The sequence below is a fragment of the Oncorhynchus keta genome, chromosome 21 (assembly GCF_023373465.1).
Source record: "Oncorhynchus keta strain PuntledgeMale-10-30-2019 chromosome 21, Oket_V2, whole genome shotgun sequence".
Lineage (NCBI taxonomy): Eukaryota > Metazoa > Chordata > Actinopteri > Salmoniformes > Salmonidae > Oncorhynchus > Oncorhynchus keta.
This window is the reverse complement of record NC_068441.1, coordinates 40,814,955-40,827,219: the sequence shown is the minus strand read 5'-3', so window position 1 is coordinate 40,827,219 and position 12,265 is coordinate 40,814,955. Positions and strand designations below refer to the sequence as shown.

General features: G+C 46.2%; 1 protein-coding gene across 2 annotated transcripts in view; it reads left to right on the top strand.

Annotated features, from left to right (window-relative positions):
• LOC118400563 (disks large-associated protein 4-like) overlaps positions 1-12,265 on the top strand; it is a 238,377-nt gene that overhangs the window by 147,219 nt on the left and 78,893 nt on the right. The window contains exon 4 of one of the 2 annotated variants that reach the window (XM_052473933.1): positions 4,200-4,250. The exons of the other annotated variant lie outside the window; for it this stretch is intronic. The gene's annotated coding sequence lies outside the window, so the exon portion shown is untranslated. The remainder of the gene's footprint in view (positions 1-4,199; positions 4,251-12,265) is intronic. 2 annotated transcript variants of the gene reach the window in all.

Genomic DNA, 12,265 nt, shown 5'->3' with positions numbered 1-12,265 from the left:
GTCGTTCAGTACAGTACCATTTCCGTTGAATTCAACATTGCACACTGTTCTGTCATAGTGAACGCAACCCATTCCACACTTCTACTGTACCAAAGAAGGTTTAGTATGGAGATGCCCAGAAACAGCTTCTCCATTATAAATCCCTGGTCACACTTGTAGGTGATGTCATGGTAGCTAGCTAAACTCATGTGTAGAAACATGTCATCGTCTCTAACAGAGAAATCTGAAAGTGTTATACTGTATGTACAGAGAAATCTGCAGGCGTTATACTGTATGTACAGAGAAATCTGAAAGCGTTATACTGTATGTACAGAGAAATCTGAAAGCGTTATACTGTATGTACAGAGAAATCTGAAAGTGTTATACTGTATGTACAGAGAAATCTGAAAGTGTTATACTGTATGTACAGAGAAATCTGAAAACGTTATACTGTATGTACAGAGAAATCTGAAAGTGTTATACTGTATGTACAGAGAAATCTGAAAACGTTATACTGTATGTACAGAGAAATCTGCAGGTGTGTTCCTCTCCAGCAGTTTATTTACTGTAAGGTGTGTTGATCCTAGATTGATCCACTGGAACAAGATACAGTACAACTTGAACTGCACCAGTTCTTGAGCAACATTATGATAGTTAGAACCGTTGCTACATTATCCTGACCTGGATCATCTTTGGTTTCTATTCCGTGAAACAAGTTCTGGGTTTCAGGTTAACCTAAAAAACATTGGGCTATTCTTCTTTCACTGAGAAACACTATTAAACCAGCTGGATGTCAATGCCAACATTTAATATTGGGATTGTCCAAGGGGGAAGAACAACAGATTTTTACCTTGTCAGCTTGGGATTCAATCTAGTAACCTTTTGGTTACTGGCCCAACACTCTAACCACTAAGATACCTGCTGGCCCAGAAATACAATGATTCATTGGATAAGTCTAAAACTTTGCACATACACCGCTGTCATCTAGTGGCCAAAATCTAAATTGCGCCTGGGCTGGCATTGCGCCTGGGTAGCATGTTTTTTCTATGTATTATCTTTTACCAGATCTAATGTGTTATGTTCTCCTACATTAATTTAACATTTCCACAAACAAGTGCAAGTGTTTCCTTTCAAATGGTATCAAGAATATGCATATCCTTGCTTCAGGTCCTGAGCTACAGGCAGTTAGATTTGGGTATGTAATTTTAGGTGAAAATTGAAGAAAAAAAAGGCTGGATCCTAAAGAGGTTTTAACCACCTTGCCAGGCAGGGCACTGGCACAGACCGTCTGGGGCTGGGCAGGCTTGCTGGAGTGGCACCAACCAGCCATCCCCCCTCTGCCACTCCCTGCCACCCGCCGCCGGCCCAATCCTCTTTACCTGCCTCACAATGCCAATCGGTGTGCCACCCTTTGTGCCTCATGCCAGGGATGCCTGTTGGAAAAGCTCTTCTGTTTTGGAGTCTGGCGAGAGAGAGACAGATGGGAAGCTGGGAAGAGGGAGGGGTCTACCCGGAGGTAAGTACTCTCCTGGTGACAAGACACTAGGGCTGTGGCAGTGTACCTGCCGGCTGTGGAAGGGGAGGTAGGGGAGATAGTCAGCAGCAGAAGGTGTTGCTATCAGAGTGGAACAGAAGCGAGGTGGAGGTTTGATGTTGGACGTGTGAGAGGAGAGGAGGGGACTCCTTGCTGGGTTTCAGCTGGCTACTCATGCGATGCTGAGAGCAACGACATACAGTACTGTATCTCCATCCATCCCCATGCATGAACACACACACTCTCTCTCTCTCTCTCTCTCTCTCTCTCTCTCTCTCTCTCTCTCTCTTTTCTCTCTATCTCTATCGCATGCTCTCTCTCTCTCTCTCTCTCTCTCTCTCTCTCTCTCTCTCTCACACAACACACACACTCTCTCTCTCTCTCTCCCCCACACACACACAATCTCTCTCTCACTCACACACACACACACACACACACACACACACACACACACACACACACACACACACACACAATATAAAAAAAAACATTTAACAAAAGTTCCAAAGGAATAGAGACATTTCAAATGTCATGTAATGTCTATATACAGTGTTGTAACGATGTGCAAATAGTTAAAGTACAAAAGGGAAAGTAAATATGGGCTGTATTTACAATTGTGTTTGCTCTTCGCTGGTTGACCTTTTCTTGTGGAAACAGGTCACAAATCTTGCTGCTGTGATGGCACAGTGTGGTATTTCACCCAATAGATATGGGAGTTTATCAACATTTGATTTGTTTTCTATTTCTTTGTGGCTCTGTGTAATCTGAGGGAAATATGTGTCTCTAATATGGTCATACATTTGGCAGGTCATTTTGAGGGCATTGTACACAAAGCCTGTCTTCTTTTGAGAGCCAGGTTTGCCTACGGCTATGCTCACTGAGTCTGGACATAGTAAACACTTTCCTTAATTTTGGGTCAGTCACACTGGTCAGATATTCTGCCACTGTGTACTCTCTGTTTAGGGCCAAGTAGCATTCTAGTTTGCTCTGTTTTTTGTTAACTCTTTCCAATGTGTCAAGTAATTATCTTTTTGTTTTCTCATGATTTGGTTGGGTCAAATTGTTTTGCTGTCCTGGGGCTCTGTGGTGTCAGTTTGTGTTTGTGAACAGAGCCCCAGGACCAGCTTGCTTAGGGGACTCTTCGCCAGGTGGATCTCTCTGTAGGTGATGGCTTTGTTATGGAAGGGTTAGGAACCACTTCCTTTTAGGTGGTTGTAGAATTGAACAGCTTTTTTCTGGATTTTGACCATTAACAACAACCATAAAGGAAAATGTATTCTAAACTCAGCAAAAAAAGAAACGTCCTCTCACTGTCAACTGTGTATATTTTCAGCAAACTTAACATGTGTAAATATTTGTATGAACATAAGATTCAACAACTGAGACATAAACTGAACAAGTTCCACAGACATGTGTCATGTGTCAAGTGTCAGTGTGTAGTGGGTCGGACGAAGTCAGGCGCAGGACACAGAACTGAGTAAAAACGTAACTTTACTCGAAAATAAACCAAACACCAGCTCACAGAAATACTGACCATTTAACAACGAACAAACACACAAAAACCATGGGGAAAACAGAAGGTTAAATAATGAACATGTAATTGGGGAATTGAAACCAGGTGTGTAAAACAAAGACAAAACAAAAGGAAAATGAAAGGTGGATCTGCAATGGCTAGAAGGCCGGTGACGTCGAACGCCGAACGCCGCCCGAGCAAGGAGAGGGACCGACTTGTGACAACATGTGACTAACATAAATGGAATAATGTGTCCCTGAACATATGGGGGGTCAAAATCAAAAGTAACAGTCAGTATTGGGTGTGGCCACCAGCTGCATTAAGTACTGCAGTGCATCTCCTCCTCATGGACTGCACCAGATTTGCCAATTATTGCTGTGATATGTTACCCCACCTTCCACCAAGGCACCTGCAAGTTCCCGGACATTTCTGGGAGAAATGGTCCTAGCCCTCACCCGCCGATCCAACAGGTCCCAGACGTGCTCAATGGGATTGAGATCCAGGCTCTTCGCTGGACATAGCAGAACACTGACATTCCTGTCTTGCAGGAAATCACGCACAGAACGAGCAGTATGGCTGGTGGCATTGTCATGCTGGAGGAACATGTCAGGATGAGCCTGCAGGAAGTGTACCACATGAGGGAGGAGGTTGTCTTCCCTGTAACACACAACGTTGAGATTGCCTGCAATGACAACAAGCTCAGTCCGATGATGCTGTGACACACCGCCCCAGACCATGATGGACCCTCCACCTCCATATCGATCCCGCTCCAGAGTACAGGCCTCGGTGTAAAGAATATGCCTTCGAGGATAAAGGCGAAACCGACCATCACCCTGGTGAGACAAAACCGCGACTAGTCAGTGAAGTGCCAATCCTGCCAGTCCTGTCTGGTCCAGCGATGGTGGGTTTGTGCCCATAGGCAACGTTGTTGCCGGTGATGTCTGGTGAGGACCCGCCTTATACAACAGGCCTACAAGCCCTTACAATGAGGATCTGTGAAGTTATTTTGGTTTTTACAAATTATCTTTGAAAGACAGGGTCCTGAAAAAGGGCCGTTTCTTTTTTTGCTGAATTTATAACTGATTAATGTATTTTTAGCCAGAACCTAATTGGTATGTCGAATTTTATGTTCCTTTTGATGACGTAGAAGGCCCTTCTTGTCTTGTCTCTCAGATCATTCACAGCTTTGTGGAAGATACCTGTGTCGCTGATGTTTAAGCCAAGGTATGTATCGTTTTTTTTGTGTGCGCTATGGCAATGGTGTCTAGATGGAATTTGTCTAATCAACAAAAGTATGAGAAAACATTGCCTTTGTTTTGGTTTGTTTGTTTGTCAATTAGGGTGTGCAGGGTGAATATGTGGTCTGTCGTACGGTAATTTGGTAAAAAGCCAATTTAACATTTGCTCAGAACATCGTTTTCGCTGAGGAAATGTACGAGTCTGCTGTTAATGATAATGCAGAGGATTTTCCTAGGGTTGCTGTTGACGCATATACCATGGTAGTGTCATGACGTTGGCCTCTTTGGGTATATCAAGCCCATCCCCCTCTCCCTGCCTCCCCCTTTCCTCCTTCAACTAGGTTGCTGTGGTCAGAGAGACGTCGTAAATTCCTGAGAATCTCCTCATGGACACAAAGTATAGAGAGAGTAGATTTTCATGGAAAACAAAGGACACAGAACTTGAGGTACAAACATTTCATGTTTCGGAGAAAGTATAAAAGATCGGTGAAGAATCCAGCTACGAACTGGTCCGTTTGTCACAACTTGGGGAAGCTCATGGGAGACGGTGTGGCCACATTACCATAACGCTGTTTATTTAATAGCCTCACATATGAGGTTTACCTAATTTATCTAATTGTTGTATAAGATGAATGAGTGAGTATGATACTGTTTGTATAATTGTGTAATATGATTTTGGACTATTTAATGAAGAAAAATACAATTCCCTTTTGATTTGAACTAAATTAGAGGACCGCCCCTGAGCCCACTTAGGGTCATGCCTCCTGGGACAGCCCCTTTTCTGCCATTCCAAATAAAACCCAACTTTAAGAAATTATCAGCAGACCGAGCTTACCTCAATTACGAGATGGCTAAAGGCTGCAGACCATGTTTTTCTCCAATTGGAGGAGAAAGGTTGTAGACTATTGCTGAATCTTTTAACCATACCACGTGGTTAAACTCTTAGACTATCGATACAGACAGAATAAGAACAAGTCTTTGATATGAATTACTAGTCTGCAGCTAGGAATTCGGTATCATTGAACGACGACAACCCCCGAAACAGCCATTCTATAACAAATTTCACTCTGAACAATCCCCTCCAACCACAACAGAGAGAGAGCGAGGGAGAGAGACGGACAATTCTACAAAAGACATTAACTTTTCACCAGCGATCAAGACGACACCCTGAGCGTAAATATATATATATTGATTGCAATTGTTCCCGAATGAGTGAGCGTTCATTTGTAAAGGATTAGCATTTCAATTGTTATAATTATCACTCTGTAGTGACTTCTTAGTCGACCCCCACTTCCCCTTTTGTCTAACAAGCCGCCATGCCGGTTTAGCCCACTAGGGCACATTTTCCTATCATTTCATGTAACCACATTTACCTTGTTTGTTTGTTTGTTTATGCATTTCTGTGAATTACTTAGTTAGTAATAAATGTAATAAATGATTTAAAACAATTGATGTATGGATGACTCATAGTGAAGACTGGGTTTGTGCAATTTACGATGTTTGGAATGAGACTAACGTGAGGTAAAGTAAATAATTCATTAATTCGAAGACTAATTGATCAGATGAAATATCTGAAAAGTTATTTTAGGAAATTATAACTTTGTAATCTGAATATTTTTCCTTGGTGCCCCGACTTCCTAGTAATTACGGTTACATGATTACTCAGTCTAATAACTAATTACAGAGAATCTTTGATAAAACTAGAAGTCTTCAGTTAATGATAGTAAAGACATGACAGTAGTTATTGGGGTCAAAATTGTGTCCACTTTTGTGGATTGGGGTCATCAGTCCTTAGTTCCAAATATTGGGGAAGATGCCAGAGCTGAGGATGATGTTAAAGAGTTTAAGAATAGCCCATTGGAATTTGTGGTCTGTATATTTTATCATTTAATTTAGGATACCATCAACACCACAGGACTTTTTGGGTGGGAGGGTTTGTATTTTGTCCTGTAGTTTATTCAAAGTTTTTGGAGAATACAGTGGGTTCTGGTAGTCTTGAATAGTTTAAATAGTCTCTATGATTTGTATTTGATCATGTACAGTGCCTTTGGAAAGTATTCAGAACGCTTATTCACATTTTGTTAGGTTAGAGTCTTGTTCAAAAATGTATTCAATTGTTTTTTTTCCCTCATCAATCTACAAACAATACCCCATAATGACAAAGCAAAAACAGGTTTTTAGAAATTGTTGCAAATAAAATATACAAATAAACTGAAATATAACATTTACATAAGTATTCAGAAGGTTTACTCAGCACCTTTGGCAGCGGTTACAGCCTTCTTGGGTATGACGCTACAAGTTTTGCACACCTGTATTTAGGGAGTTTACTCTCTAGAGCTCTGTTAGAGTGACCATTGGGTTCTTGGTCACCTCCCTGACCAAGGCCCTTCTCCCCCGATTGCTCAGTTTGGCTTGGTGACCAGCTCTGGGAAGAGTCTTGGTGGCTCTAAACTTCTTCTATTTAAGAATGATGGATGCCACTGTGTTCTTTGGGACCTTCAATGCTGCATATTTTTTTCTTGCCCTTCCCCATATCTGTACCTAAACACAACCCTGTCTGTTTTTGCTCTGACATGCACTGTAGAACATTATATAGACAGATATGTGCCTTTACAAATCATGTCCAATCAATTGAATTTACCACAGGTGGACTCCAAACAAGTTGTAGAAACATCTCAAGGATATTCAATGGAAACAGGATGCATCTGAACTTTTTAAAATCAATTTTAGAATAAGGCTGTAATGTAACAAAATGTGGAAAAATCATGGGGTCTGAATCCTTTCTGAAGGCACTGTTTGTTTATGCTGTTGGTGCTTTTTTAATTGATTTTTTTACAGCTTTTTTGCTACATATTCATACATTTTACATGTATATTTTACGTACGTGGTACTTTTATATAAAGCAGTCACATAACAATAAAACATTACTAAACATAAACTTTTAATCCCACCCCTAAACCACTCTCAGCCCATCCCACCTATCACTATAGACCTCAGCTCTTTAATCCCACCCCTAAACGACTCTCAGCCCATCCCACCTATCACTATAGACCTCAGCTCTTTAATCCCACCCCTAAACGACTCTCAGCCCATCCCACCTATCACTATAGACCTCAGCTCTTTAATCCCACCCCTCAGCCACTCTCAGCCCCTCCCACCTATCACCATAGACCTCAGCTCTTTAATCCCACCCCTCAGCCACTCTCAGCCCATCTCACCTATCACCATAGACCTCAGCTCTTTAATCCCACCCCTCAGCCACTCTCAGCCCATCCCACCTATCACTATAGACCTCAGCTCTTTAATCCCACCCCTCAGCCACTCTCAGCCCATCTCACCTATCACCATAGACCTCAGCTCTTTAATCCCACCCCTAAACCACTCTCAGCCCATCCCACCTATCACTATAGACCTCAGCTCTTTAATCCCACCCCTCAGCCACTCTCAGCCCATCTCACCTATCACCATAGACCTCAGCTCTTTAATCCCACCCCTAAACCACTCTCAGCCCATCCCACCTATCACTATAGACCTCAGCTCTTTAATCCCACCCCTCAGCCACTCTCAGCCCATCCCACCTATCACCATAGACCTCAGCTCTTTAATCCCACCCCTAAACCACTCTCAGCCCATCCCACCTATCACTATAGACCTCAGCTCTTTAATCCCACCCCTCAGCCACTCTCAGCCCATCCCACCTATCACTATAGACCTCAGCTCTTTAATCCCACCCCTAAACCACTCTCAGCCCATCCCACCTATCACTATAGACCTCAGCTCTTTAATCCCACCCCTAAACCACTCTCAGGCCATCTCACCTATCACCATAGACCTCAGCTCTTTAATCCCACCCCTAAACCACTCTCAGCCCATCCCACCTATCACTATAGACCTCAGCTCTTTAATCCCACCCCTCAGCCACTCTCAGCCCATCCCACCTATCACTATAGACCTCAGCTCTTTAATCCCACCCCTCAGCCACTCTCAGCCCATCCCACCTATCACTATAGACCTCAGCTCTTTAATCCCACCCCTCAGCCACTCTCAGCCCATCCCACCTATCACTATAGACCTCAGCTCTTTAATCCCACCCCTCAGCCACTCTCAGCCCATCCCACCTATCACTATAGACCTCAGCTCTTTAATCCCACCCCTCAGCCACTCTCAGCCCATCCCACCTATCACTATAGACCTCAGCTCTTTAATCCCACCCCTCAGCCACTCTCAGCCCATCCCACCTATCACCATAGACCTCAGCTCTTTAATCCCACCCCTAAACCACTCTCAGCCCATCCCACCTATCACTATAGACCTCAGCTCTTTAATCCCACCCCTAAACCACTCTCAGCCCATCCCACCTATCACTATAGACCTCAGCTCTTTAATCCCACCCCTCAGCCACTCTCAGCCCATCCCACCTATCACTATAGACCTCAGCTCTTTAATCCCACCCCTCAGCCACTCTCAGCCCATCCCACCTATCACTATAGACCTCAGCTCTTTAATCCCACCCCTCAGCCACTCTCAGCCCATCCCACCTATCACTATAGACCTCAGCTCTTTAATCCCACCCCTCAGCCACTCTCAGCCCATCTCACCTATCACCATAGACCTCAGCTCTTTAATCCCACCCCTCAGCCACTCTCAGCCCATCCCACCTATCACCATAGACCTCAGCTCTTTAATCCCACCCCTCAGCCACTCTCAGCCCATCCCACCTATCACTATAGACCTCAGCTCTTTAATCCCACCCCTCAGCCACTCTCAACCCATCCCACCTATCACTATAGACCTCAGCTCTTTAATCCCACCCCTCAGCCACTCTCAGCCCATCCCACCTATCACTATAGACCTCAGCTCTTTAATCCCACGCCTCAGCCACTCTCAGCCCATCCCACCTATCACCATAGACCTCAGCTCTTTAATCCCACCCCTCAGCCACTCTCAGCCCATCCCACCTATCACTATAGACCTCAGCTCTTTAATCCCACCCCTCAGCCACTCTCAACCCATCCCACCTATCACTATAGACCTCAGCTCTTTAATCCCACCCTCAGCCACTCTCAGCCCATCCCACCTATCACTATAGACCTCAGCTCTTTAATCCCACGCCTCAGCCACTCTCAGCCCATCCCACCTATCACCATAGACCTCAGCTCTTTAATCCCACCCCTCAGCCACTCTCAGCCCATCCCACCTATCACTATAGACCTCAGCTCTTTAATCCCACCCCTCAGCCACTCTCAGCCCATCCCACCTATCACTATAGACCTCAGCTCTTTAATCCCACCCCTCAGCCACTCTCAGCCCATCCCACCTATCACCATAGACCTCAGCTCTTGAATCCCACCCCTCAGCCACTCTCAGCCCATCCCACCTATCACTATAGACCTCAGCTCTTTAATCCCACCCCTCAGCCACTCTCAGCCCATCCCACCTATCACTATAGACCTCAGCTCTTTAATCCCACCCCTCAGCCACTCTCAGCCCATCCCACCTATCACTATAGACCTCAGCTCTTTAATCCCACCCCTCAGCCACTGTCAGCCCATCCCACCTATCACTATAGACCTCAGCTCTTTAATCCCACCCTCAGACACTCTCAGCCCATCCCACCTATCACTATAGACCTCAGCTCTTTAATCCCACCCCTCAGCCAATCCCAGCCCATCCCACCTATCACTAGACCTCAGCTCTTTAATCCCACCCCTCAGCCACTCTCAGCCCATCCCACCTATCACTATAGACCTCAGCTCTTTAATCCCACCCCTCAGCCACTCTCAGCCCATCCCACCTATCACTATAGACCTCAGCTCTTCAATCCCACCCCTCAGCCACTCTCAGCCCATCCCACCTATCACTATAGACCTCAGCTCTTTAATCCCACCCCTCAGCCACTCTCAGCCCATCCCACCTATCACTATAGACCTCAGCTCTTTAATCCCACCCCTCAGCCACTCTCAGCCCATCCCACCTATCACCATAGACCTCAGCTCTTTAATCCCACCCCTAAACCACTCTCAGCCCATCCCACCTATCACTATAGACCTCAGCTCTTTAATCCCACCCCTAAACCACTCTCAGCCCATCCCACCTATCACTATAGACCTCAGCTCTTTAATCCCACCCCTCAGCCACTCTCAGCCCATCCCACCTATCACTATAGACCTCAGCTCTTTAATCCCACCCCTCAGCCACTCTCAGCCCATCCCACCTATCACTATAGACCTCAGCTCTTTAATCCCACCCCTCAGCCACTCTCAGCCCATCCCACCTATCACTATAGACCTCAGCTCTTTAATCCCACCCCTCAGCCACTCTCAGCCCATCTCACCTATCACCATAGACCTCAGCTCTTTAATCCCACCCCTCAGCCACTCTCAGCCCATCCCACCTATCACCATAGACCTCAGCTCTTTAATCCCACCCCTCAGCCACTCTCAGCCCATCCCACCTATCACTATAGACCTCAGCTCTTTAATCCCACCCCTCAGCCACTCTCAACCCATCCCACCTATCACTATAGACCTCAGCTCTTTAATCCCACCCCTCAGCCACTCTCAGCCCATCCCACCTATCACTATAGACCTCAGCTCTTTAATCCCACGCCTCAGCCACTCTCAGCCCATCCCACCTATCACCATAGACCTCAGCTCTTTAATCCCACCCCTCAGCCACTCTCAGCCCATCCCACCTATCACTATAGACCTCAGCTCTTTAATCCCACCCCTCAGCCACTCTCAGCCCATCCCACCTATCACTATAGACCTCAGCTCTTTAATCCCACCCTCAGCCACTCTCAGCCCATCCCACCTATCACCATAGACCTCAGCTCTTGAATCCCACCCCTCAGCCACTCTCAGCCCATCCCACCTATCACTATAGACCTCAGCTCTTTAATCCCACCCCTCAGCCACTCTCAGCCCATCCCACCTATCACTATAGACCTCAGCTCTTTAATCCCACCCCTCAGCCACTCTCAGCCCATCCCACCTATCACTATAGACCTCAGCTCTTTAATCCCACCCCTCAGCCACTGTCAGCCCATCCCACCTATCACTATAGACCTCAGCTCTTTAATCCCACCCCTCAGCCACTCTCAGCCCATCCCACCTATCACTATAGACCTCAGCTCTTTAATCCCACCCCTCAGCCAATCCCAGCCCATCCCACCTATCACTAGACCTCAGCTCTTTAATCCCACCCCTCAGCCACTCTCAGCCCATCCCACCTATCACTATAGACCTCAGCTCTTTAATCCCACCCCTCAGCCACTCTCAGCCCATCCCACCTATCACTATAGACCTCAGCTCTTCAATCCCACCCCTCAGCCACTCTCAACCCATCCCACCTATCACTATAGCCCTCAGCTCTTTAATCCCACCCCTCAGCCACTCTCAGCCCATCCCACCTATCACTATAGACCTCAGCTCTTTAATCCCACGCCTCAGCCACTCTCAGCCCATCCCACCTATCACTATAGACCTCAGCTCTTTAATCCCACCCCTCAGCCACTCTCAGCCCATCCCACCTATCACTATAGACCTCAGCTCTTTAATCCCACCCCTCAGCCACTCTCAGCCCATCCCACCTATCACTATAGACCTCAGCTCTTTAATCCCACCCCTCAGCCACTCTCAGCCCATCCCACCTATCACTATAGACCTCAGCTCTTTAATCCCACCTCTCAGCCACTCTCAGCCCATCCCACCTATCACTATAGACCTCAGCTCTTCAATCCCACCCCTCAGCCACTCTCAACCCATCCCACCTATCACTATAGACCTCAGGTCTTTAATCCCACCCTCAGCCACTCTCAGCCCATCCCACCTATCACTATAGACCTCAGCTCTTTAATCCCACGCCTCAGCCACTCTCAGCCCATCCCACCTATCACCATAGACCTCAGCTCTTTAATCCCACCCCTCAGCCACTCTCAGCCCATCCCACCTATCACTATAGACCTCAGCTCTTTAATCCCACCCCTCAGCCACTCTCAGC